The sequence below is a fragment of the Miniopterus schreibersii genome, assembly GCF_964146895.1.
Source record: "Miniopterus schreibersii genome assembly, chromosome: 2".
NCBI lineage: Eukaryota > Metazoa > Chordata > Mammalia > Chiroptera > Miniopteridae > Miniopterus > Miniopterus schreibersii.
This window is the reverse complement of record NC_138102.1, coordinates 149,512,752-149,537,915: the sequence shown is the minus strand read 5'-3', so window position 1 is coordinate 149,537,915 and position 25,164 is coordinate 149,512,752. Positions and strand designations below refer to the sequence as shown.

Sequence of the window (25,164 nt, the reverse complement as noted above, 5' to 3'; positions counted from 1 at the left end):
AAGCCCGCAGCCTGGGCCTGTGCCCCGACCAGAATCAAACTGCAATCTCCTGGGTAATAGGTTTGATGGTCAACCGCTGAGCCACGCTGGCTGGGCTTTTTGTTCATTTTTTAAATGCAAAACATCTGATTTATAAAAACAATAATACTGTGTTTTTCCTTATTCTTTTCTATATTACTAAATAAAACAAATAAGTAATTAAGGTACCAAGGTAAAGAGGCTATCTCGTTCAATCCATTTATTTTATAATTAAAACTGAAGTTTGGAAATATTATGACTGTGTAAAGCTATGTACTTGGAATGTAGAGCCTAGAATCTCTGCATCACTGCACTGTATCATTGCCGTTGGCTTTAATAATTAAATATCTCCAAATGTGATGATGGCGTTGAGGGTCAGAATAGAGTAGGATTTGTCCTAACCCTGCAATAAGCTAGTTTTTCTATTACAGGGGACCCAAAACCATATAACTACCCTGAGGCACTAGTAATTCTAGCCAATTTCCTTTGAAAAGAGTGTAGAAAAGAAAACCTTACTCTCCCTCCAAACTTGCTGCCTTCCTTTTCATTATTTTTATATTCAATATTTATGGCTTTCCTAACTTCCTGAATACACTGCTATAAAAAGTAGAAAATACTGAATTATAATTACCCATATCTCCATAACTCAGAATAGCCAATATAAATACTGTGCTGTCTATTCTGTCATTTCTTGCATGGTCTGATACTGTTCGTGTCAGGTGAAACCGCTCTGTCTGATGGCATGGTGTGATTTGATTCTCCAGCCATATTTAGATAGGTGCTAGCACAAAATAGGTGAAATCGATTTTAATGAGGGTTGGATTTAGTCAATAGAGTGAAGCAAAAAGGGGGCAAGAGTAACAGAGTTTTATATAGTAGAGTGATTTTAGTGACGTATCATGAAATTTATGACAAATAAGCAAAGTGGTGAAGAACATGAGTTAGGGATGAGGGACAGAACACACAGGTACATCCATGGATTGTAGGTCCTTGTGGGGTAGGAGAATTGTTGCAGTCAGGGCCTATGTGTTTAAGCGCAAAGTGTTATTATAATGGTCAAATATTATATGTTCTCTAAAGAGCCTAATAAATCAAAGGCTTTGTTGACAGGACACATCTGCAAAATCTTGTGACTTATACTAGTTAATTTTACTTATCTGAGCATGATTAGAGTGAAACTTCATCTGGAGGTGGTAGTCAGGGATTATGGTGCTGGAAATTGTGATTATGGAGGGGTTGTCCTTATTGGTATGACCAGAGGAGCTGAGGTAGTGTAAATGACAAGATCACTGAATTGGAGGGAGACAAGGAACCAGAGGCCACAGTGCTGAAGGAGGCATGTATTGAAACCTCCCCAAATTGAGATGAGATTAGTGTTGGAAATTGTGACAGTAAGCAAAGATTTTTGAGAAATAAGTAGAGGACTGTACCAAGAATGGGTACAGAATAGTGCGATCTTCTATCATGAAATTGAAAGGTGAAGATTTTTAGGGAGGGCCTTTGCACTACTAGATGGTCCTTATGCCTAGAATGCTTGTTTCCCCACAGACCTCCCAATAGTTTGTTCCTTCTCATTATTAACTTGCTGACTGGTTACAAGCATACTTGTGTCTGAACATTGCTGATTGGTGATGAGATAACTCATGTCTCCACTTACATTAATTTAAGTAATTTTAAGGTCTGAAAGCACACTAGAGTTTTAAAAGAGCAGAAAAGCAGCCGGCTGCATGGGCAAGTTCTGGCTCAAAAGAACTGATCAGCAAGGTTAAGCCTTAGCTTAAATATCACCTCTTTCAAGAGGCTTTGCCCCATCATTCAATCTAAATTAGTTCCTCAACTCACGCTCTATTTTGTATTGTACTTTTTTTATGTTTTTGGTTGTTGTTTTTTAACCCTCACCCAAGAATATCTTTCCATTGCTTTTTCAGAGAGAGTGGAAGAGAGAGAGAGAAAGAAACATCTTGATGTGAGAGAGACACATCAGTTGTTTGCCTCCCAAGTTCACCCCGACTGGGGCTGGGATTGAACCTGCAACCCAAGTATGTACCCTTGGCTAGAATCGAGCCCAGGACCCTTCAGTCCTTGGGCCGATGCTCTAACCACTGATCCAAACTGGCCAGTGCTTGTTTTATGTTTTAATAACATTTATAAGTAACTGAAACTATCTTGTTTATTTACTTGGTTTTATACACTAGCCCTCAAAATGTAAGTATTTTGGAAACAGTGATTTTGCTTGTCTTTTTTGTGGCTGATTTCCCAGACTTAATGATTACTGGCACCTAGTAGGCAGCCAAGGAGCAATCAACAATTATTTGTTGAATAAATAAATGAATATTTCTAGGGTTAAATATTCTCTCCTGCTTTCCTATAACTTCTTCCAGAATTCAAATGTACTTTTTAAAGCAGTATTTCAACTCAGAACATTCATTCTTTTTCTAAAAATTTCTATTCACAAGTCTCTCCTCAAGAAAGGGGAATTAGAAGCATAAGTGGGAACTAGATATAACGGTAAAGAACTGTTTGCCTTGTGATACTCAAGTTATTAAAGACTCAAAGGTGTTGTCTTCATTGCCTCAAGAAATTCTCATTAATAGGATAATGAACTTGAAGTATTGTTATCTCCCGATCTACCGATTTCAACTATCACTGCTCTACACACTGTTATATCTACCCCAAAGTCAGCCATTAGCACAGATTAACACCCCACAACTGTACACTTGACATCTCTCTCAGTAAGATTGTACACTTTGCTTACTTTTTTAGAACCAGACTAAACATGAATTGAAAATCTTATTTGTCAGAATAACAAGAAAAAAGAAAACCATTTATAGATCTTTAGTTGTCTTTTCTTTATATAAAAATTAAATACCTTTATATTTTTGTGGTAAATACAAAGTATTAGAGATAAATTTATGATCTTATATTTTGGCGACAAGTAAAAATATTAGGTGATTAATGAACATGTTTTTTAATTTATATGTGGAAATTTAGAAATAGCATGGCAGAGTAGAGTGAGCCCTTGGTGTTGTCAAGGATTAAGATAACAAATGTAAACTTGTTTCTCCTTCTTTTCTCTTTAACGAGCCAGATATGTGTTCTTCATCTTTTTGCACAGAATAAAATTACCCACCTTAATTTGATGCTCACAGCAAGAAATTTTTTCTATTTTCTAGATGGTTATTATGTAGCATGATTCTAATTGTTGCTGCCCTATTTTTATAACGTGTCATTCTGTAATCACGCCAGTGATTTAATGTTTATAATCATTTACATTTTAAGCCTCTGGTATTATGAATATTTTACACAGTAGTTGATTTCATTTATATAATCAGAATATCTCAAGTTCAAAACAAAGGGTTCTTTTGGTGTTTTGAGAATTTTATAGGCAACTTAAATATAAATTTGCAACCATTTTAAATTCTTTTACCATTTATTGAGTGCTTAACTAGTGAAAGGCCCTCTATTAGTCAGCTTGGGCTGCCATATCAAAATATCACAAACTGGGTAGCTTAAACAAGAGAAATATATTTTGTCACAGTTCTGGAGGCTGGAAACTCTAAGATCATGGCTGGGTTCTGGTGAGGGCTCTCTTCCTGCCTTGCAGATGGCCACCTTCTCATTGTGTCCTCACATAGTGGAGAGGGGAGAGAGTAAACTCTCTGGTTTCTCTTCTTATAAGGGCACTTATTCAATCATAAGAGCCCTACCACCATGACCTCATCTAAAACAAATTACCTCCCAAAGGCCCCATCTCCAAATACTAATACATTGGAGATTAGAGCTTCAACATATGAATTTGGGGAAGACACAATTCAGTCCATAGCAGGCCTTGAGCTAAGATATACACACAGCTTTTTTTTTGGTAATATGTTTTTTATTGACTTCAGAGAGAGGAAGGGAGAGGGAGAGAGAGATAGAAACATAAATGATGAGTCATTGATCGGCTGCCTCCTGCCCGCCCCCTACTGAGCATGTGCCCTGAGGAGGAATTGAACCATGACATTCTGGTCCATGGGTCAATGCTCAACAGCTGAAACAAGCCAGCCAGGAAAGAACTACATTTTTAATGTACTCTTAAATAAGAGTATTTGGAAATTTCTAATTTATTTTATTTAATATCTACTCTGGTAATCCTAGGGGTCAAATAACACTATGATATAAAATATTTGTTTTTAAATTATTTCTTAATAATGGAATTACCTAATTTCCAGTGTCCATTCTGCTTATGTTACTTAAATACTCATTGGAAAGCTATCAAACAGAATTTTCCATTCACTTTTCTAATTTTTTTTGTAAGTGAAAATAATTTTTAAAATATTTTTCTTAATAAATTGACTTTCCTAACCCAGTAAAGTAGAAGGATCACTAATATTTTTTAATCTTTGAATTCACGTTCCTAATAAATAGGGAAAATCTTAATCTAAGAAGTTATATTTTGTTGTAATATTTTGATTTATCAGCCTATACTTCTATGGACTGATCATTTTAAAATAAAATTTCTTCCCAGTTCAAATGGAGATTGGCTTTACAAATCTACTTCATATTCTTATTATATTTTGTTGTCTTTTAAATGTCTTCATGACATTTGCGTAACAGTCCGTTATTTACAAATTATTTGTAGTTGTCATGTTACTTAATTCTTACCCCAACTCTGGGGCATGGGCATCAGTAATCAGTGTTATGGGAAAGGACACTTCAAAGCAGAAGCCAAAGTCATACAGCCAGGAAGGATGGAGGGGGCCCTCAAGTCAGCTCCTCCTCCTCTATGCCCAGAGTTCTTTGACCATATCTGAGCTATTTTTAAATGATATATATTTGTAAAAACACTTCCTCATACTACTATCCAAGTTCCTTGTGAATACATACTAATTTAGGGAATGATATCCTTTATAGAAAATGGCTGGGCATGACTGACTCCATCCTCAGTCCCCACTTTTTTTTTTTTAAACTCGGTACAAGGGTCTCCTATGGGATTGAAACAAGTACTACATTTTGGAGGTTATAACAAAGGAAGGTTATTTTCATCTTTAACAGTTCCTGGCTGATCACAGTGTTCCACGCCACAGAAAGGCCTGAATCACTTCTTTAAAGACAGCGCCGAAGCCAAGAATTAGCATTCTTCCTGGCTGAACTGCGATCGCAAACAGGTTGGCCTCTCACTTTTGCAGGAGTGTTTTCATTAGGTCAGCTGAAAGGCTGCTCCCTCTGTTCCAGCGAAAAAGGAGAAACTTAGACAAGGAAGTGGGGCTTCCGCAAGTGACTGTCCATTGTCTACATTTTCTCCAATTTTAAATATTTTTAACCTTTGCTTATGTGCAGTCAAGGACTATTTCTTTTGATTTTGTTATACATCGGCGTCTGTTATTTACATGTGACTATTCAAGCTGTGGTGGTCTTCCCAAACAGTGTGTGTGATGGTCAGTGTGAGCCCTCTTGCAAAAGCAGGATCAAAAAACATGAGAGGGTGTAGGTGTCCTCTAGTTTCATTACATAAATTACAAAGTCACATTCACCACAGTGCACCTGCGTGGAAGTATAAAGAATTTATTATTGTTATTTTCATTTATGGATTTAAAAATGCTTTAAAAAAGATGCTTAAATTTAAATTAAGTGGAATAATTCCATCAAGGTGAAATTAAGTGGTTATAAAGAATATATTTCCCAGCACATGAACAATTTGGTTATTACAGTATTAATAAGCAGAGAAGAGTAGCATTGTATTAAACTGGACCTCCTAGTAAATATGATTTTAATGCTACTCAGTATTACAACCAATTGCAATTCTTTTGGAAACAGCAGCAAAATATAAGGTGCATCTCATGTTTACCCATAACCAGCAATTAAAATTCCACCTATAAAGGAAGAAAAGCAATAGAATTCTAGATTTAGCATTGAATGATATTTGTTCTGACATTTATGAATTGAACTGTAGCTATTCTATCATTAACCAATGTAAGAGAAAATGACTGGCAAATGTGAGGGCTTGTTTATTTACATTTTAATATTTTGTTTATAATGATTTTTTTGCTTTAATTTTGATGGTTTAGAATATTACATTAAAATACTACTTATTTTGATTACTGATATTTGGGGGACTTTTGTACCTGGGATGAGGTGTCTTATTGCTTTCACTATGGTACTGGTCCTGGACAGTGTTTAGGCATTTTTAAGGCAATAATAAGTTGTAATTTTTGTAGACATATATCCTTAGCCATTATTTTAATTAGTGGTTTGTAAATACCTCTTTGACACAATGATATTAGGGAAAAAAAGACAGAAAATGTAGAGGGCTGAAGGTACAAGGGCTTAAGAACTATATTGCAGAAAAATGAGAAGAGACTTCTGTTCGGCTGCTTTGCACTCTGGTACAGTGTGTTTTTCAGAGGTCGTGAAACTGAAACTAAAAACCCTATCAACTTTGGAGAAACCCTGTAACCTTAGTTCTGCCAAGCTTCGTATTTCAACAAATATTACCAAATCCTTCTTCTTTATAAAGCAATCAAATTACTTGAGCACCTCAAAGGATGCTACTGTTTCCTGGGGAGAGGGTCCCTTGTGGGATAAATCAGCAGTCTATGGAACCCGTTATTTTAGAGAGAGAGATTCGCTGAGTTGGACATCTGGAAAAAGAATAGCTCTTAAGCCCAGTGTTTTATTCAGAAAATTTTCAGAGGAAGTAATTAAGATTCCTTCGAGTCTATTCGGAAGAGCCATTTAAGTGTGACATTATTTGGAACTGGAAATAAAACTAGTGATAGAAGAATAAAAGTTGTACTAAAAAAGCATGTCAATATAAAACCAGAAATTTTCTATTTTAAAATGTTGCTTGATTCCTGCCATTAGGTGTTATTAACTATATGTGTGTATATTTAGAACTTTAGATATTGCAGCTATGAAAATAATTTTTAAATGCTGTGTATACAGCTTCTACCAATTTGCATATCAAGGTTCAAAGTGGAATTTTGAGGATAGATGCCACAGATAACATAATTAACAAAAGTATAATCACAAAAATTCTCAAAATGTATGTATGAAAGAGGATGATCAGAGGCTACATTAGATAATGGGACTAGCCTAGCTGATTAATGCTTTTTCTATTAGTTGAGATATAGTGAATAATCCGAAGCACAGACTACATGCAAAAATGAAATGTGAAGCAATTAAATTCTCCCAGTGACAATGAAATATGCAGAAGCAAATGCATTATGAAACTAATGATGTGGAAACTTCTTTATTAGGGTTTCAATTTTAATTAATTGTTTTCCAATTTATTGTACTGTAACTTTTAAAAAAAAGTTGAGGCCTGTGAAAGCTTGTTGACTTAGAAACACAGACAGAATATATTAGGATCTGGGGCTAAAACCACTTCTCATGGATTATAAACAAGAACTTTTTCTCTCTTCCCCAGCCTGTCTCCCTGTAGTCTTCTCTTGAATAGTTAATATGCACTTTTCAAAAAAAGCACTGGACTTAGGATAATATGCGTAGCAGCTTAATTTTCAATTAAATGAAAGTCAATGTCTAGTGTTATATCTTTTATAATGTTATAAATATTCTGCTAGAGATGGGAAAGTCTATATATTTAAGAGGATATGTTCTAGTTTATGCTGTTCAGAAATAGGAAATCTAAGAGTATTTAACTAATCTATGTTGCTTAGAAAGTCATCAGTTTGGGATTAATGAATGATAATGTTAATAAGTGAGAAAGATTTGCATCTCTGCTTTTGTGAGCATCTGAGCTGTGGAATTGATAAGCAGGATGGGCAACTATAGACTATGTTGCTTAGACAGCGCTGCCCAGTAGGAGAACAGCCAATTGTAAAATCAAAATTTGGCTTAGGGGATGGTGTACTTCTAACATAGGTGACTGCAAATAAAATAAAGCATCCATTGTTTTATTTAATAACACCAATTATTCAATTGTACCAATTTTATAAAGATTTGTTGTTGCAAAAATCATTTAAATGTTCTTTATCCCCTCGCTTTGCCCCAACTGCTATGCAGAGGAGATGTGTGAGTGTAGAGGGTGGTGTGGGGGTCTTTTCCTTTCCCTTAGAGTGTGGCCTCTACAGTGCCTAGAAAGCTTAAGGTAGCAGTGGGAGAGAAAACAATAAAATTTTTCTGGAAAATAAATACGTTTCTTTTATTTGACCTTGTTTTCCTCATCTTAGACTACGTTGTACATACTTTGGTGGTCTTTTAACACTTTTTCAGTAATGCTGAGGGAGTAGATTATTTTTAAAGTAAGAACATGTGGGATATGCACACAAAGCAATTTGAAAGGAGTCACACGGCAAATATCCGAGGAGGGTTAGAACCTAAGTCTCAGCTGGCTCCTGACACCTTAGCTTTCTTAGGAAATCATGCTTATACTGTTACATGTCAAAGTCAGTTGAGCAGAAACCTGGGTAGCCAGGAATCAGAATATTAATTTTGGCTTCACCTCAAACTTTTTATACAGACTTATTTTTCATACTTATGTATTATCTGCAAAGTAACCTCACTGACTAAGACTCAAAAAAAGCAAGCGAACCATCATGATCAATGAGAGCTCTGATGCAGTAAATCTGGATTCTGGGATTAATAGGGGTAAGGTCTTGCTGTGGTAAAGAAACAGTGTCTTGCTGGGCCATATCTCATGGTCACTGTAGCCCTGGTGCTTAGCAAAGGGCCGAGCATAATATACATTCTGTAAATAAACCATGAGTTTAGGGACAGAGAGAGTAGGGAACCATTAAAGGATTTTGAACAAAAGTAAAATGAGCAGGGTAGCATTTTAAAAGGTCACTCTTGCTGCAACGAGGATCAGAGATTTGATCTGGGATGACTGTGAAGAGCCAGGCTTATGGAAGAAACAAAACGAGAGCTGTGGAAGAAATATGATTGTTAAAATGGTGATAAGGAAATGTGGATCTATTTGAGAGTTGTTTGAACTGAGGCATCGACAGAACTTGGTTATTGGAAGTAAGGGGGGGTGGAGGGACCGGGATGGTGCTCAGGTTTCTGACTTGAGCAGCAGCCTGAATGGGGGTGCCAACAACTAAACCAGAAATCCGAGAGAGAGGATTAATTTGGGGAATGGGGAATGATGTGATAATGAGTTCCGTTTAGATTTGTTATATTTGATATTTCTATGGATCACCCTGGTAAAGACGATCGGGAGGCAGTTGGATTTATGTCTGGGTGTCAGAAAGAGAGTTGGACTAACAACATTGAGGTTTGGGGCTCATCAGCCTGGATTTGGTTCTCAAAACCATGGAAGGGAATCAAATAGCCCACAGAAAATAGACGCAGGAAGGAAATAAAACCCGAGATGGATGTCTGAGAAATGTCTACACTGAAGGGTGGGCAAAGGAGCTCACAAAGGAAACTGTGAGTGGGAACAAAATATGGAGAGTGTGGGGTTGCTGAATGAAGCAAGTCTTCCCAAGCAGAAAGGGTGATAAAGCTGCATAAAGGTCCAATAGGATCAGAACTAAATTATTTGTATCTTTTGAATTACTTGTAATTAGGCAGTAGGCCTTGGGGAGAGAACTTTCAGGTCAGGGATGGAGGAGGGAGCCATGGCATGTCAATAGTGGGCAGGAGTGACGTCTTGGGGTCCTACAGTGCGATGGGAAAGGAGACTGGGTGGGGGAAGGTGATGTAAGATTGAAGCAGAAGGGGGGTTCAAGCTCCTCTTTTCAGAAGTTGGGTGTTGGGTGATAAACCAGGGCTGGAAGTTTATATTGTTACGTTATCTCCCCCAGACTTCCTCCCAAGGTGACTCCTGTTAGGTGGAGTGATCAAATGTAGCTAAGGGCCCGAAGCACTGACTGTGTATTTTTTTATTTACTCTGTTATTCAAAGTTGTGGAGAGGAAGCAGGAGCATCATTGCGAGTCATTGTTTTTTTTCATTTCTCTAAAAGCCGCGGAGCTTCAGTTTTACCGTATTCCTTCATTCCATTGTTTCCTCTCTTTCCTTATCTTCCTGTTACTTAAAACAGCCAGAATAGTTTGTCCTTCCCCCCTTTCTATGATGTTCTAAAAGTACTCCTGCCATGGGCTTCTGAGCTGTACAGTTTACCCAAATTAAAAATGTAGCTTAGGAAAACTTAAAAATGCCAAAATGTATCATATTGGTATGCTTTAAATGATTCCTTTTCCTTAAGAAAATACTATATGGGTGTGTATAATCCAAGGGTGGTGTTAAATGTATTTAACAACAAAACAAGTCCTGTGTCTGTATCTCTAGCTTTAGCTTTGTTTATTATATCTATCCATCTATGAGTATGTATTTGCACAAACTTTCAGTAATTGGTCTTCTACAGTCAAATATCCATAAATATATTACCTTGGTTGATATATCAACTTTTAAAGGATTAATACAATGTAACCACCATGTCTCTTGACTCTGATATTAATGTTTGTATAAAATAACACCTTCAATAAATTTTAGCTTTATGAAAATTAATACCTGGATTTAAGAAAACTAAATTTCAGATGATATGTGAAACAAATTGCTGATAAAATATTCAATGTAAGGCTATAGCCCCCTTTCTGCATTGACTGGTTTAGCACTTTCCATTTGAGAAAATGACCATATGGTTAAGTGTATTTAACTTTAATTTTTATATTCATCCTCTGCACCAGTGATAACTCAAGACATTTTTTCAATCCTTGATCCTTTCAAATACTTAAAAGTTATATTTATCTTTTAAAATATAAGGATATATACACCTAGGGAGTGACTTTATTATACACAGTATAGTGTAATAGTGACTTTTTATGTTAAATTTGTCTTGTTGTGAACAGTAGGAAGCTACAGAGATTTTTAAAAATCAAAAGCAAAAACAAGTTGAAAATAAAACAAAAGGTGTTAGCTTTGGGATGGTGCTCAGAACTCTTTACCTAAAATAACAAAAATTTTTTCTGACCTCTGCTCTGTTCGTGTTGCTATTCTAAGTATACTGCGACCAGTGTTAGATGTGTTCTTAAGAAGCAAATTGTGCACAAAAGATAGAGCACAATTCCTAGCCAGTGTATCAGCAAGTATTAGGTTACATGATTTTCATTTTGTGCATAATTGTTAGAAGCATATGTTTAGTGTAGGACACAGGACTTCAGATATGGTCTGATCAAATACAGTCTTCACAGCACGTACTCTTATCAGCACACTTAGCATGTCTTCTTTAAAATTTAGGCTCAACCGGAGCAAAGATGTATTTGACTTGTTCTCATTTATTTGTGATACCCAGAAGTGTCTGGCACATAGAATGAACCTAACAAACTTTTCCTAGTGATCTTTATTATTTTTAACAATAGTTCTTAATCATGTGGCCACCGATGTAATTTTATTGTGCATTCCCTTTTACCTCCCATTACAGTGTTGGCTCATAGTCAACATTATTGGTTCAGACTTCCAGATTTTTTTCCAGCTTGTTTTTAAAGTCATGACTTTTCCATTTTATGTAAATGTAATTTGAAATCAGTAGTTGATACTGGTTTGCAGAAGGAAGGGAGACTAATGAGCAAAAACATGGAATTGCAAATCAAGAGGGTTGTAAGAGAAGATAATTACTTGACTGATGTCGACGGGATGAGGTGATCAGTGAAGAGAGATGGGAAAAACAAATTGGACATGGATAATTTCTTTCATAATTAGGATTTAAATGTTAGGATTCGTGATGAAATGGACTTCCCATGTGAGAGTTGCTTAGAAGATTTTGTGTGGTTGGAATGGCATTCAAGGAAGGCAGTAATGATTACAGTGTCAGGAGAATTTCAAGACTGGAATTCATGTTTGGGCGATTAGGGAAGAAATGGACCTACCAGGAGTTCTGTCATCCATGACAGAAAATGTTGCAATCACACAAGACAACATAACGTTGAATAATGATTATAGAAAATGCATGCCCTGGCTGGTGTGGTTAAGTGGTTAGAGCATCAGCCCAGGTTACGGGTTTGATTCCTGGTCAAGGGCACTTACCTGCGTTGCAGGTTTGATCCCCAGCCCAGTTGGGTGAGTGTGGGAGGCAACCAATGTGTCTCTCACATCAGTGTTTCTCTCTCTCTCCCCCCTTCCTCTCTCTCTAAAAAATCAATAAAAACATATCCTTGGGTGAGGTTTAAAAAGAAAGAAAGAAAGAAAATGCATTTGAGCTGGTAATAGTCTCTTTCCATGGAGGGGAAAAAAGAGGGGTGATCGTCAGCTTTTGTGAAAATTTTAAGAAACAAACAAATTCAAGGTGATTAAGTATGTGCTTCGAAAAAGTACTTCACCCCTTCCCACTCAGTCTAATTTTACAAACTCCTATAGAAATCACACACTTAACTCTCATGTCATTATCTCATTATATAATTTAGTTAGAATTTCATTTTTCATTATGATAAAAATAACATTTAAAATATATTTATTTTCTCCTACTTTTACCTTTTTAGGTTTTTAAAAATTCAGAGTTTACTAAAAACATTGAGAAATAGAGTAATGAGGGTCTTAAAATGCATATATTTCTAATGTTTAGTGAAAAAGTGGCGATTTCTCTTTATTATAGGGAGGGGAGATTTGTTTTAATGACTTTACATGTTGTATTTGAAGAAGAGCAAACATATTCAAGAGAAAAGTTCAATTAAATGGATTTTTTAAAAAGAATGTTTCTTTAGGTTTCCTTCTAAGGATCTTGATTTCAAGAAATTTTTAGATATGAAGTATAACTATCTAGAAGCTTGGAAAGTGTAGCCTTGGCTCTGTAATTCTTTTCTCCATTACATTTTTGAGTACAAACTAAATGTAGATCTTTGCTTATGTCTCTCTAAGTCTGATATACTGTTGATGGGTAACATGTGTAGGTATATTATGAGTAGGCCAGGGTTTATTTTTATTTTTGTACTGTTTATTCTATTTGTAGAGTCTCTTCTTCCAATTCCAGGTAAAACATGAACGTGCTTTAAGTCTAGGAATCATTACTCAGAAGCCAAAGTGTGCAAGTATTTAAATCCATGAATTTCATGAAAGTCTACAGAAAGAGTACCCTGGTGTTTTATTATTTGCCAAACTCCAGCACATTTTTACAATCCTAGGGTGAGGTTAAACACTTGAAATGATACAAAGTTGTCCTGGGGAGTATGGCCAAATACAGACAAGTGAACAAATGAAAACAAACCTTGGGGGTCAATATGAGGCAAAAGTGTACTGTAAGCAGTATGTTACTGCATCATTACTTTATGAGTCAGTTACAGAGCTAGACAAATTCTTAATGTTATAAAACAAAAGTTTACTTGATTCGTTCAGTGTAGCTTATTAATTATCTATTGTAAGAGCTACAAAAGCCTTTATTTAGAGCATTTGCCTCATTCTACACGATGAGCTGTGAGGCTATTATTCTTTTGTTGTGTATTTCTGTTATCATGATTGGGTTCAGAGTTCCTAAATGTTCTAAGACAGGTAAGCCCAAGAGTTCTTATCTTAATTTTTGAACTTATAAAAGTAAAGCTTCTGTAAATATAGTAAGAATTATTTAATAGTACACTTAAAGTGGGTCCATTTTATGCTTTGCCTATTATATCTCAGGAAGGCTGCTTAAAACAAAACAAAACAAAAAAGACAGGCTTTCACTTGCAGCCACTACTAAACTGTGACTTGGGATTCTTGGGTGTTCTGTGAAATACGGTGATGTCAAACATCCTTGCCTCATTTTTATATCTAAATTTCTCCCTTGTTCCTGAATGCTTTCCCAACATCAAAATGTCCAATGAGATTCCATTTTTACAAACAAACATGAAACCAAAGAAAGCAAATCTTTATTTATTCTTCCTTCCTCCTCTTCTGCCTTCTCCTACGTTTCAGATTAAAAAAATAGTGTGCACACTCTTTGTTTACATCTTTACCCCCTGCCCTAGTCTGGCCCCTTCCTTTACTCTTGGATTGAGACTGACTTTGCAGAGCAGACTAGTTACTTTTGAACTGTCAGTTGGAGTCATTCCTCCACAGTTCTCATCTTCCTAGAACTCTCTGAAGGAGGGCACATCCTTCAGAGCCTCTTTGCATTAACACATTTTTGTTTGTTTTTGGCTTCGGTGATTATTTTAAGCTGCTGACTGCTGTCATATCCCTTCTCTGATCACACTTTTACAGTATTATTTCTTCTGTCTTTTTTTTTTTTTTTTTGGCTCATGCCATAGATCCCACCTCTCCTAGTCTTAGTTTCTTGTCACTTAATGTCCTCTCATTCTTGTGGTATTAGCTCTCACACCTCTATAAAAATGACACAAAAATCCCTAATTGTAGCCTTGATTGTACTCTTAAATTTAGGTACATATTTCAACTTTCTCTTTAAATTTCTTTATTATCTCTTACTAAAGCTTAAAAAAAGTCACCTTACCTCTTTCTCAATCTTAATTAATAACATATCCATACATCTAGTCAACCAAGGTAGAATGTCCAGAATATCTTTAATTCCTATTCCTTTTTTTCAGTTACCAAGTCCTGTCAATTCTATCTTGTAATTACTTTTATCTATACTATAAAATCTTTCTGTTTTCATAGTAAGAAACGCTTTCCAGGACTTAAAGGCAGGAAAGGGACTGATGTTACACATACTGTAGGAACAGAGAGTTCCCTCAATACCTTCCTCTGTGTAACACTCCAGATGCCTTCCTGGCACAGAGTTCAGTATAATGTAAAAGAGCATGGTCCTCAGGGTCAGGCCAGGACTGGCACTACCATGTATAGCACATTGTTATCATTAGAAAAAGGTCCTTCTAAAACACATACATTTAATTTAAAAATACTTACAATACTGATTTTGTAAAAAACAAATTACTGCCCTCTGTGGGAAAACTTCTGTAATAAATATACAAATCTATCCCATCTATGCCCTTATATGTAATGGCCTACTGACTTAACACAAATAAATCTCTGAAGATACCAGACTGTGAATTTTTAATACTAATATAAAAATGAGATACAAATACTGTTGGTTTTAACAGCTCACTATAAGTATTAAAAATATTGTCTTTGAGAATATTTTATTTAAGAACATTCTAAAAGAACCAGAGGAAAAGTTCTATTTTTTCAGTGACTAAAAATGTAGCCCAGAACCTAACATATTTACCTGAATGTAGCTGCTATGCTATTTGAACAAAACGATGAGGAGTCTTTTAATAAACTAAAAGGAAGTGTTATAGCTCCATCATTTCTACATTATGATCATATTTTATTATTTTCTTATTTCAGGGCCAACTAACTACAGGCCATGGGCCATATCCAGCCCATGTTTTTGTGAGTAATGTTTTATTGGGACATAATCTCACCCATTCATTTATGTATTGTCTGGGCTGCTTTGCCACTACAATGATGGAGTTGAGTAATTGTGACACTTTATGGTCCACAAGGCATGAAGTATTTATTATCTGGCCTTTTACATGAAAAGTTTGCTGACCCCTGCCTTTTTAATCCTTTTTAAAATATTAATTCACTTGAATTCCCATTTTGCTCAATTCTTTATGTAGAAAAAAATCCAACAAAATGACAGTATTAATTAGAATAGAGTGTGTCGTGTTTTTCCTTCCAAAATATTTTTATAGGTGATCAATGAGGCCTAGTTGCAGTATGCTGCCTGAAACATGCATAGTTCCTTAGGCTTTGTTAAAAACAGAACAGTATAAACAAGAAACCCTGAGGCAGAACAACTTGTTCTTTTTCACCAGATTTTTATTGGCACTGCCTAGAAAATGTTTCCTATTATAAATAATTTTTCAACAACTAACCTTTTTCCTTCTTTTGACATTAAAAATTATAGTGGGCCCATTTCGTAGTCAGAAGGGGCACAGTGACTAAGTAGTTCTCTGTTGGAAACTGTTTTTTATTGAAACTCGGGGAATTCTATGAGTCCCTATTTTGTTCATTAAAGCAAGTAGTTGAAACTATACATTTCACATAAAATATAATTCATATTTGTAAGATTTTTTTTGTCTTATAATAATGTACGTAAGTTAAAAGCTTGGTAAATAATAGTTTCTCAATTAATAGTAGCTATTTTTATTATAAAAAATTTTATTTAGTAAAATATGTCAAATTAATTCAATGCATCCTTCAAAAATCTATTTAATACTCAATTCCCCATCTGTTTGTTTTGAATTATTTAACAATTTCTTCTGTGTTACTTTTCATTCTTTAAAATGAGTAAGAATTTAAACTTCCTCACCTTTTTAAACCTGCCACTTAAAAGAATTCTACCAAGGAAACATCATTTAAAAGTTAGTTGTCTGGTGTCATTTTGTTGTGCAGCTACATCTAAAGGTATAATTAGTATAAAGCAAGAAAATACACAGCAAGCTTTAAAAGAGATTTATTTGTTTTTATCCAGCTTTCCAAGGTCCAAAATATCATTGGCCAGGGATTTGGACTTTAATTATAGGTACATCCTCCAAGAAGTTTGCTTTCACTTCACGTATTCTTTGTGTTTAAGAGTCAAGTTATGAAAGTTAAGTTGTCCTATTATCAACGATGACTCACTAAGAAAAACTGAGATCCAATATAGCAAATCCTAAGAGTGAAATGAAAATGGGAGCAGAAGCTAAATCTTTTTTTTTTTTTTTTTAAATATATCTTTATTGATTTCAGAGAGAGGAAAGGAGAGGGAGACAGAAACATCAATGATGAGAGAGCCATCAATCGGCTGCCTAGCCCACAACCCGGGCAGGTACCCTGACCGGGAATCGAACACCTATCGCCTGGATCCTAAGTTGACACTCAACTGCTGAGCCATGCCTGGCCGGGCGCTAAATCTCTTTTTAAAAGAAGAAATTGATTATAGCAATATCTTTTCTACTGACATCAAAATCTAGGTTCAATCAAACTACACCAGGATACATTTTGGCTGGATTATGAAAGAGTTAAATGGTAGAGCCATCTAGCTCTGGCACCTCTCCTGCCATTGTTATGAGGACTCATTTTAGGCTAGAAAGTTAATTCTTCCCAGAATAGGTGTAGTTCTCCCAAATTTAAGGGTAGAACTTAGCCTGGATTTTGAGATGTTCTGGACTATGTATCTTTCTCCTGAAAGGACTTCAGAACAAAGTGTGTTGTATGTGGTATTTGATATCCTTTCCCAGACCATATTACTGCAAAGCTCAAAAGTTGTCTTTTTGGGGCCTATAGCTTATGCTGGGATATAGAGTACAGGGAGATGGAAGAGATACTCTGCACTCTTATTATACCAGGTGCACCACTCACTGAAACAAACAGCATGTTCAAATATACTAGAATTTGTAGTATTCCAAAACTGATGTGAAATATGTATGTATAATAAGTAGAGCCCAAGACGAAAACCATATTTTGGGGAAAATTATAAGAAGTTATCAAGGTTGGGCAAGAAGCCACCTATTTCATAATTTGTGTAAGACAGGTATACTAGAAAGATGACAGCTAGATTTGTTACATGCGCATCCCAACTGGGAAAAGAAATGACAAATAATCTGAATGATTAGGCTTTGAAGCTTAAGGCCATTAGGACTTGGAATATTTGAGATGAAAGATTTGAAATATCAGACAAAAAATTACTTAGTTGTCAATACTATGGGAAATTATGATGTGGTTTTAAGATACCCAACATGTAAATTCAATTTGAAAATGTTTCTCATACTTTTTTTGTCTCATATTATCATAGAATGTCCTTTTTTTTGAGGGGGAAAAATAACCATGCCTCATTGTAAATTCCATCTCAAAATTCTATGAATCAAAAGAGAAGTACTTCAAGGAGAGGTCAAGGCACTCATCTGAAGCCTCCTATTATGGGTTAGAGGTTCAGGGCTCATTGAGTAGGAAAATGTGATGTGTTTCTTGGAATAACTGATTATACCAAAGGATAGGCTTTTCTTCTTTAAAGAATTTGATGCAAGGATGACAGAAATCTCTTTTCTTTATGGAGATGGTATTACTCATTAATGAATCAGGCTTTGTCTTACACTAGAAAACAATTAAATGCTTATTACTAAGGATACCTTTGTTAGCAAGCACTGTCTCATCCATAAACAGATAAAAGTGGAAGCCAAACACATGAAAATAAATTGGATATGAAACAAATTCAAGATCCTTGCAATGTAAGTGAGCAGCAAAAGGAACGGTAATCTTGGAATATAAGCAATGACTGTATTAGACCTCTTAAGCCATCTTTGAACAGATAGGTAAAGTGCTAGGAACAGATGAACTCACAACCATATCTAGGACAAAAGGCCTTAGATGAGACAAGGGAGCAAGGTCAGACATGGAGAGATTTCATGTAAGCCACCAGAAGACCCACTAATACTGCGCTCTCACATTTGGGTCTCTATCCCATTGGTCACCTGCCTTGATCATGCAAAACAGAAAACATTAATCTCTCTTGAGGTTGGGACATTGATATGGTCCAATCATATCTTGAGTATGATGTGTCAGAGATCCCTGAGGAAACTCTGCTCTACTTTTCCTGATGTTTCATTGGAGACAAGTAGTTCTCCTCCACGTATTAGAAAATTAAATGTAGTATAAATTTTGTTATTTTAATATCTTACGTGGGATAAGAGGAGGGTTGGTCATTGTTATTTCTGTCTTCCATAAATTAGTCACCAAAGTGAAGTACTGGAGTAACAGAACCTAAAAGCAACTCCATTAGGAGACTCTTGCAGCATAAAAGACCCTACATTTAATTATCTGTGTACACTGTGTTTTCTCAATTGTACTCTATTCTAGACAAAATGGGTACTTATTGATTTATTTAATGTCTGTTTATATTTTGGTTTCTGCATCTGATTTCATTTACTTATATTTTTTTTACAAAAAAGAATGCCTTTACCTTGAGTAGCAATAAAGATGGTCAGAGTAACTGAGATTTGGAAATCAAATGCTTTCTTTTCTGTTCTTTTCCTTCCATTATTTTTCATTAGTCATTTTGTAAGGTGAAATATTCCTTAGAATATTACTTGGATATGATTTTGCCCTGTCACATAAGAGATTGCTCATTCTTGAAGTTCAATTTTGTGACAAAACAATATTTCAGTTGCTTTACTTTTCAAGTCTGCTGTAATTGACAAGGCTTGTCTAATTCTTGACGAAAAGCTCTATAATTCTGTATGAAAATATTGAATAATAAAATGTGTCTGGAAAACATCTCTTGTCCTCAACCCATAACATAGTTTTCCCCTTTCATTAAACAAACAAAAGGGGTTCTGAAATGCCAACTCCATTTCTTTAATGGACCAGAGGAAAACCAGTACCAGCCTCCTCTATTTTATTGAACCCAGTGAACATACTTCATTCCTCTCTGCAGCCTTCCACACTCTTGCTCACTCAGGGCCCCTCCTTCCTCAGGTCCTTCCTCTTGACTTCTGCCATGCCACAATCTCCTCAGTTTTTCTCTGTGTTGTTTTTTTTGTTGCTGTTGTTCCTGTCAGTCTCTTTTGCTGGTTCATTTTCTTTTGTTCATTCTTTAAATGCTTGCATTCTTCAGGGCTCTCTTCTCACTTTCCTAACTCTTGTACCTTACATCTTTAACAGCACAGGTTATGTAAACTAACTACCTAGGTTTAATTCTGTGCATTAGTTTTCAATCGCTGTGTAACAAATTACCATGAACTCTGTGGTTACAGCAACACTCATTTAGTATCTTATAGTTCTATAGGTCAGAAGTCTGGGTGGAGTTGAGCTGGGTTCTCTGCTCAGGCAGGACATTAACAGGCTGATCTCAAGGTGTGGGCTTGGTCTGAGGGCTTATGTGAGGCTTGAGGTATTCTTCTAAGCTCACTGGTGTTGGCAGAATTCCATTTCTTGTGGTTATAGGACTGAGGCCCCCATTTTGTTGATGGCTTTTGGCCAAGGGCTTTTCTCAGCTCTAAGAAACTACCTGTGATTCTCTGCCATATGGCCCTTTACATGAGCCTTCTCACACTTCCCATCTCTGATATCAGGAAAGGCCAGTTCCTTTTAAATGGATCGACTGATCTTCCTTTTAATTTCAATTAACTCAGAATCATCTGATTAGTAACTAAATCTTGGGTATTATATCTCACAACATTTATAGGTTTTTCCCCACAAAGGAAAAGAAATTGTACAAAGTGTGTATACCAAGGGCTGGGAATTTGGGAGATCATCTTAGAATTCTGCCTATCACAACCTATATCTGCCATTTCCTAGCTGCGTGAATTTGAGCAAGTTATATAATTTATCTGTGCTTTGTTTCTTCTCAGCTTTAAAATGGAATAAAGGTAGAATATTCTTTATGGGGTTATTGTGAGGATTATTTTCATTGGCACATGTAAAACCCTAGAACAGTTATTAATACATAGTAAGAGCCTGCAAATGTTCACTTGACATTCTTAATCTATATTCTCCCCACATGTACTGCATCCACTCCCATTGCTTCAATGTTACTGATATTCCTATGACTTCCACATTTATATCTCCAGTCAAGGTCCTGTTTCTGAGCTTCAGACATTTAAAATTTCTTACCTAATATCTCCACTTAAAGGTCTAATAGCAATCCAAGTACAATTTGTCTAAATCTAAACTCATGATTTCACTTGCAAACTTGATCCTTTCCAGTGATTCTTAGCACACTATACATGGTACCCTTTCATGAGGGTGTTTATGCTTTCCAGTTCCCTCTTCCTTTCCCACCATTCATTCATTCATTACAGATTTTGAGGGAGTATCAACTATGTGCAAGCATTGTGACGAAGGATATAATAGTCAGTAAAACGAATACAGTTTCGGCCCTCAGAGAGTTTACAATCAAGTGAGAGATGCTGATTATACTCTGTTCTCAAAAACCTATTTAAACAATGCCATTTTTGTGACTCTTTAGCAAATACTCAGCACAGAAGTTTTGTTGCTGTTATTGTTGTTAGTATCACTGAAATGCAAGTTTATCCAAACACTTGAGCTAGGTTGAATTCAATCCATTTAATTGCCTACAAATACTTGATTTCCTCTACCAAATGTTTCAGATCTACCTGTTTGTTTTTCTTAAATTTACAGCTGTGTGTATGTATTACCATGCTGTCTATTTACTAATATGTGTACAGACATATGGGATATACACACATATACATATGGTGTATTTACAGTGTATATGGTGTATATTTGGGCTCCTCTAAAATAAATTCCAGTCTAGTGTTCAGTATCATAAAATGGGGCTATGCTATTATTAGGCACTTACTTAAAATATTAATTTTCAATACACTTTTATTTTCAGTACAATTCAGTAATGCTGAATAAGATGGTTTTTAGAATATAAGCCATCAATAGTCTTTGAAAGCCATAAAAGTCAAATCCCTTTAGCTTAAAAGTGTATACTGATCGTATAAATATATTTTACAAATATGCCCAAGCTTTACTGTAATGTTCAAAACTACAAATATAAACTTCTAGTTGATTAAACTGTGACTAATGTATTGTAGAAAATGTTAAAAATCATTGCTAAAAGTAGAAACATCTTTATGTGTAAGCTAACTTACTAATTTCATAATTATTGGTTTGTAGATATCCAATTTGGACCATTTCTGAAGCTGAATTCAGAACATTAAGGTAAGGTGTTTATTTGAGGTGCAAGTGTGTATGTGTGTGTATGTGTGTGTTTCAAGCAATAAAAATATGTGGCAAAATTTTGTGTAATAGAATATTCAAACCTATTTCTAGTTACTGAGTGCCTAGAAAATTTCTGGTCCATGATAAACATTCAGTGATATTGGTTTCATTTTATCTTTTCCTACTATTTTTCAATTATAAAAAAATCAAAACATATGATAAACTGCTTGATGACTATTTGTTAAATATCATCTCAGTGTTCACTCTGAAAATATTCATACCAATAAATCACCTTGCAATACACAGAGCAATTAAAGACAAATTAATATTGAATAGTGTAGTGCTCAGTATTGCTGAGTTAACAGGAGCTGGAATGAGTTATCAAATGTGGAATGGTGTGTTGGGATCATGCCATTGAATTAATAGTAAGAAGAATGGGGACAGCAATAACAATACTGTTTAGTTAATGTTATAATTCAGACACTCTAGTAAGCACTTTATTTATATGTTTTATGTCATGTAATCCTCAAAATTTCATGAAACAAATGTATTATTATTGTTGTTATTAATCTCAGTTTACAATGAGAAAACTGAGGCTTGTGTAAAGTTATACAGCTGGTAAAGGACATACTTACCAGCTGAGTCTATCTAACACTCATGTTTTGGTTTCCCACCACTGTGTTAAACTACCTGGAAAAAGTAAGTGTTAAGCAGTATTTTGTGAATTTTGGATTGAGGAGATAATGAGAAGGGAATTTTTTGCTGTGTGAAAACTGCTAACAAAAGTGTGAAAGATGAAAGAGATAGGCACTCTTAGAGCGACAAGTTGGAATAAAGAGCATTTGAGGAAAATGTAGTAAAGATTGTAAAACCAGAGCCGACTGAGATGACCAGATTGCAGACATATTTTGGTGGTTAAAATTGATTGTTCTAGTTTCCCTGCCAATGTCCTCTACCTGCAAACCACTAAGTTCAATTTTTACTCTTGTAGTTGAGTATAAGAAGCCACAATCTGGTCATGATATCAGTTTTAAAAAATTAACAAAAAATACTAGAATTTGGGGGACTTGTTGTTGAAAAGTATCAAATCCTGTCAAGGCATGAAATGATGGCCTAATGCTGATAGAAGCGTGGAGATAGAGGGGCATGCTATTGCCAGAAGACATGAACACGAGCAGCTATGACAGTTCTTTATGATAGATTGGGTACAAGGAATAAAGGAGGAACAGAGATGGTTTTAAGTTTGCTCCTATGGCAAAAGGGAAAACAATTTCAAAACTTTTTTTGTTAGAGAACAGAATGAGTTTGAATTCTCTGTTTTGCATTGGAAATATTGATGGGGCTTTACATTTATATATTCTGTAGGACATAGAAAGTTAAATAAAGAAAAGAGGTGATGATTGGATGCTAATTCCATGAACAGTATTTATTAAAGGCTTTAGAGTGGGTGGATTACTATGAAAGGATTAGGATAAAAATAGAAGCACATGGGGCTGATGATGTATTTTTTACTTTATTTTATCTATTTTCATCAACAGCTTATTTATTCTTTCCAATATATTCTGGTTAGGATATTTTAAACACCATTTTCAGTTGAACATTTTAAAAATGAAATAGAGCTATATAAGATTGAAAAGTATATATGTGAGATGATGCAACCTGTATAATAATCTTGCCTTCTACGCCTAAGTAAATTCTCAAAGATTTTGTTCATTTGAGGTTTGTTTATTTCTTTGTTTGACAATGTAATGGTTATTTTTTAAAAGTAAGTAAATGCAAATTACTTAAAACTTAACTCTGGAGTTACTTTCCTCACTTTAAGCATATTTTTTCCACCTTTGGGCACTATCATTATCCTGTTAACAATGCTCCAGGTAAAATACAATTTAAAATCAATTTTATTTCAAAATAAAAATGCTCATTCACTCACTGTGAAATGAAACACATAAATTAGATGATAAACAGGGAGAGAAAGAAAGAAGGGAAGCTCTACTTAGGCTGTAAGTTACTTCATTTGGAGTGATGTCTGTCTGTAATGCTGGCCTACAATACTGTAATGTTTTTATAATACTGTAACAATTTTTTTCTAATATTAGAAAAAATATAGGATGAAATCATATGTGCTCCAGAATTATAACCTTCTTACATTTAATCAACATCTTCATTCAGAATAAATTCATCAATTATTTATTCAGTAGATAAATTCAGTGCTAAATTCTGGCCCTACCACAATACTTTTAGTAGATATGACTTATCTTTTCAAGATGTTCATAGTCTAATAAAAATATGTAAGCAAATTATTAAAGCATAGTGTAATCCCTTGCTATGGAAGCATAAAAAATGGGATTACTTCTGATGGAGTGGACCCAGACTTTTCCCCCCCAATTACATTTAATATACAATATTGTAGTAAAGTGTACAACATAGTGATTAGACACTTACATAACTTGTGAACACCCCGATAAGTCTAGTACCCGTGTGACGCCATACATAGTTATTTGAGTGGATCAAGATTGTTCATAAGTATTATCAAGGAAATTTGGATCTTTAGTTTATAAATGTAAGAGAAGATATACTTTCTAAATGTATATTTGAGGTTAATTCTGTTTACTGAAAGTATAAAGGCAGTACAAAGATTGCAGTGGTAGCCTTTGAATTTCTTAGAATTTGATTCTCAGAGACAATGATATTTGATATTTTCTGTATTTAGAGTATGGAGGAAAGTCTTTATATAGTTCTATCAGTATATTTTTAGAAGATAGGGATTTTAAATGTGAAATGTATTACCTGTGGCTTGCTACTTACTTTTCTTGACATTGGTGCTGTCAAGAATGGTACTTGTTAAATGCATTAAGAAGTTGAGTGGAAAAGCTATTACTTTGGTGTTTTACTTAAAGTGTAAAGTTCTTGTTGTATAGGCCATGAAATGTATTATTTCAACTTTTAAGAATAAATTTGGGTAGGTTTAAAAATATATGGAGCCCGGCCGGGCGTGGCTCAGTGTTGAACGTTGACCTAGGATCCAGGCGATTGGGGTTCGATTCCCGGTCAGGGCACATGCCCAGGTTGTGGGCTCGAGACAGCTGATCAGTGACTCTCTCATCATTGATGTTTCTATCTCTCCCTCTCCTTTCCTCTCTCTGAAATCAATAAAGATATATTAAAATATATATATATATATATATATTTTTTTTTCCATATATATATGGAGAATTCCTTTTCTGGAAGCTGTTAAATGAAAAACTCTAAAAACATAAGACTTTAAAAAAGTGCTTTTCTGAAATGGTCAGAAAGAATCCAAAGGGGAGAAAAGTGAAATGAAAGTGGCAGCCCTGAGAGTAAGCAAGGGCAAAGCTTGGAACAGAAGATGAAGCCTAGCTACTTGGCTAACTCTAGTTGGAGTCAAATAGAAGAATCTCAGAAAACCAGGATCCTCAATGACAACACTCTAAGAGTCAGGGTCTATAGGAAATAAACCTACCTCTGAGAAGGTACATCAAAGAAACATGCCTATCTAGATTTTTCCACTGAGTGGAGGAACACAGATTCACCCTTAGAATTCAGAACTATTAGGCAGCCTTCACTGAGGTTTGGTGGCAGAATT

General features: G+C 35.2%; 1 protein-coding gene across 2 annotated transcripts in view; it reads left to right on the top strand.

Annotated features, from left to right (window-relative positions):
* The window catches only part of CNTN1 (contactin 1), a 266,848-nt gene that overhangs the window by 42,835 nt on the left and 198,849 nt on the right, over positions 1-25,164 (top strand). For both annotated transcript variants that reach the window (XM_081131031.1, XM_081131033.1), the window contains exon 2: positions 21,516-21,560. The gene's annotated coding sequence lies outside the window, so the exon portion shown is untranslated. The remainder of the gene's footprint in view (positions 1-21,515; positions 21,561-25,164) is intronic.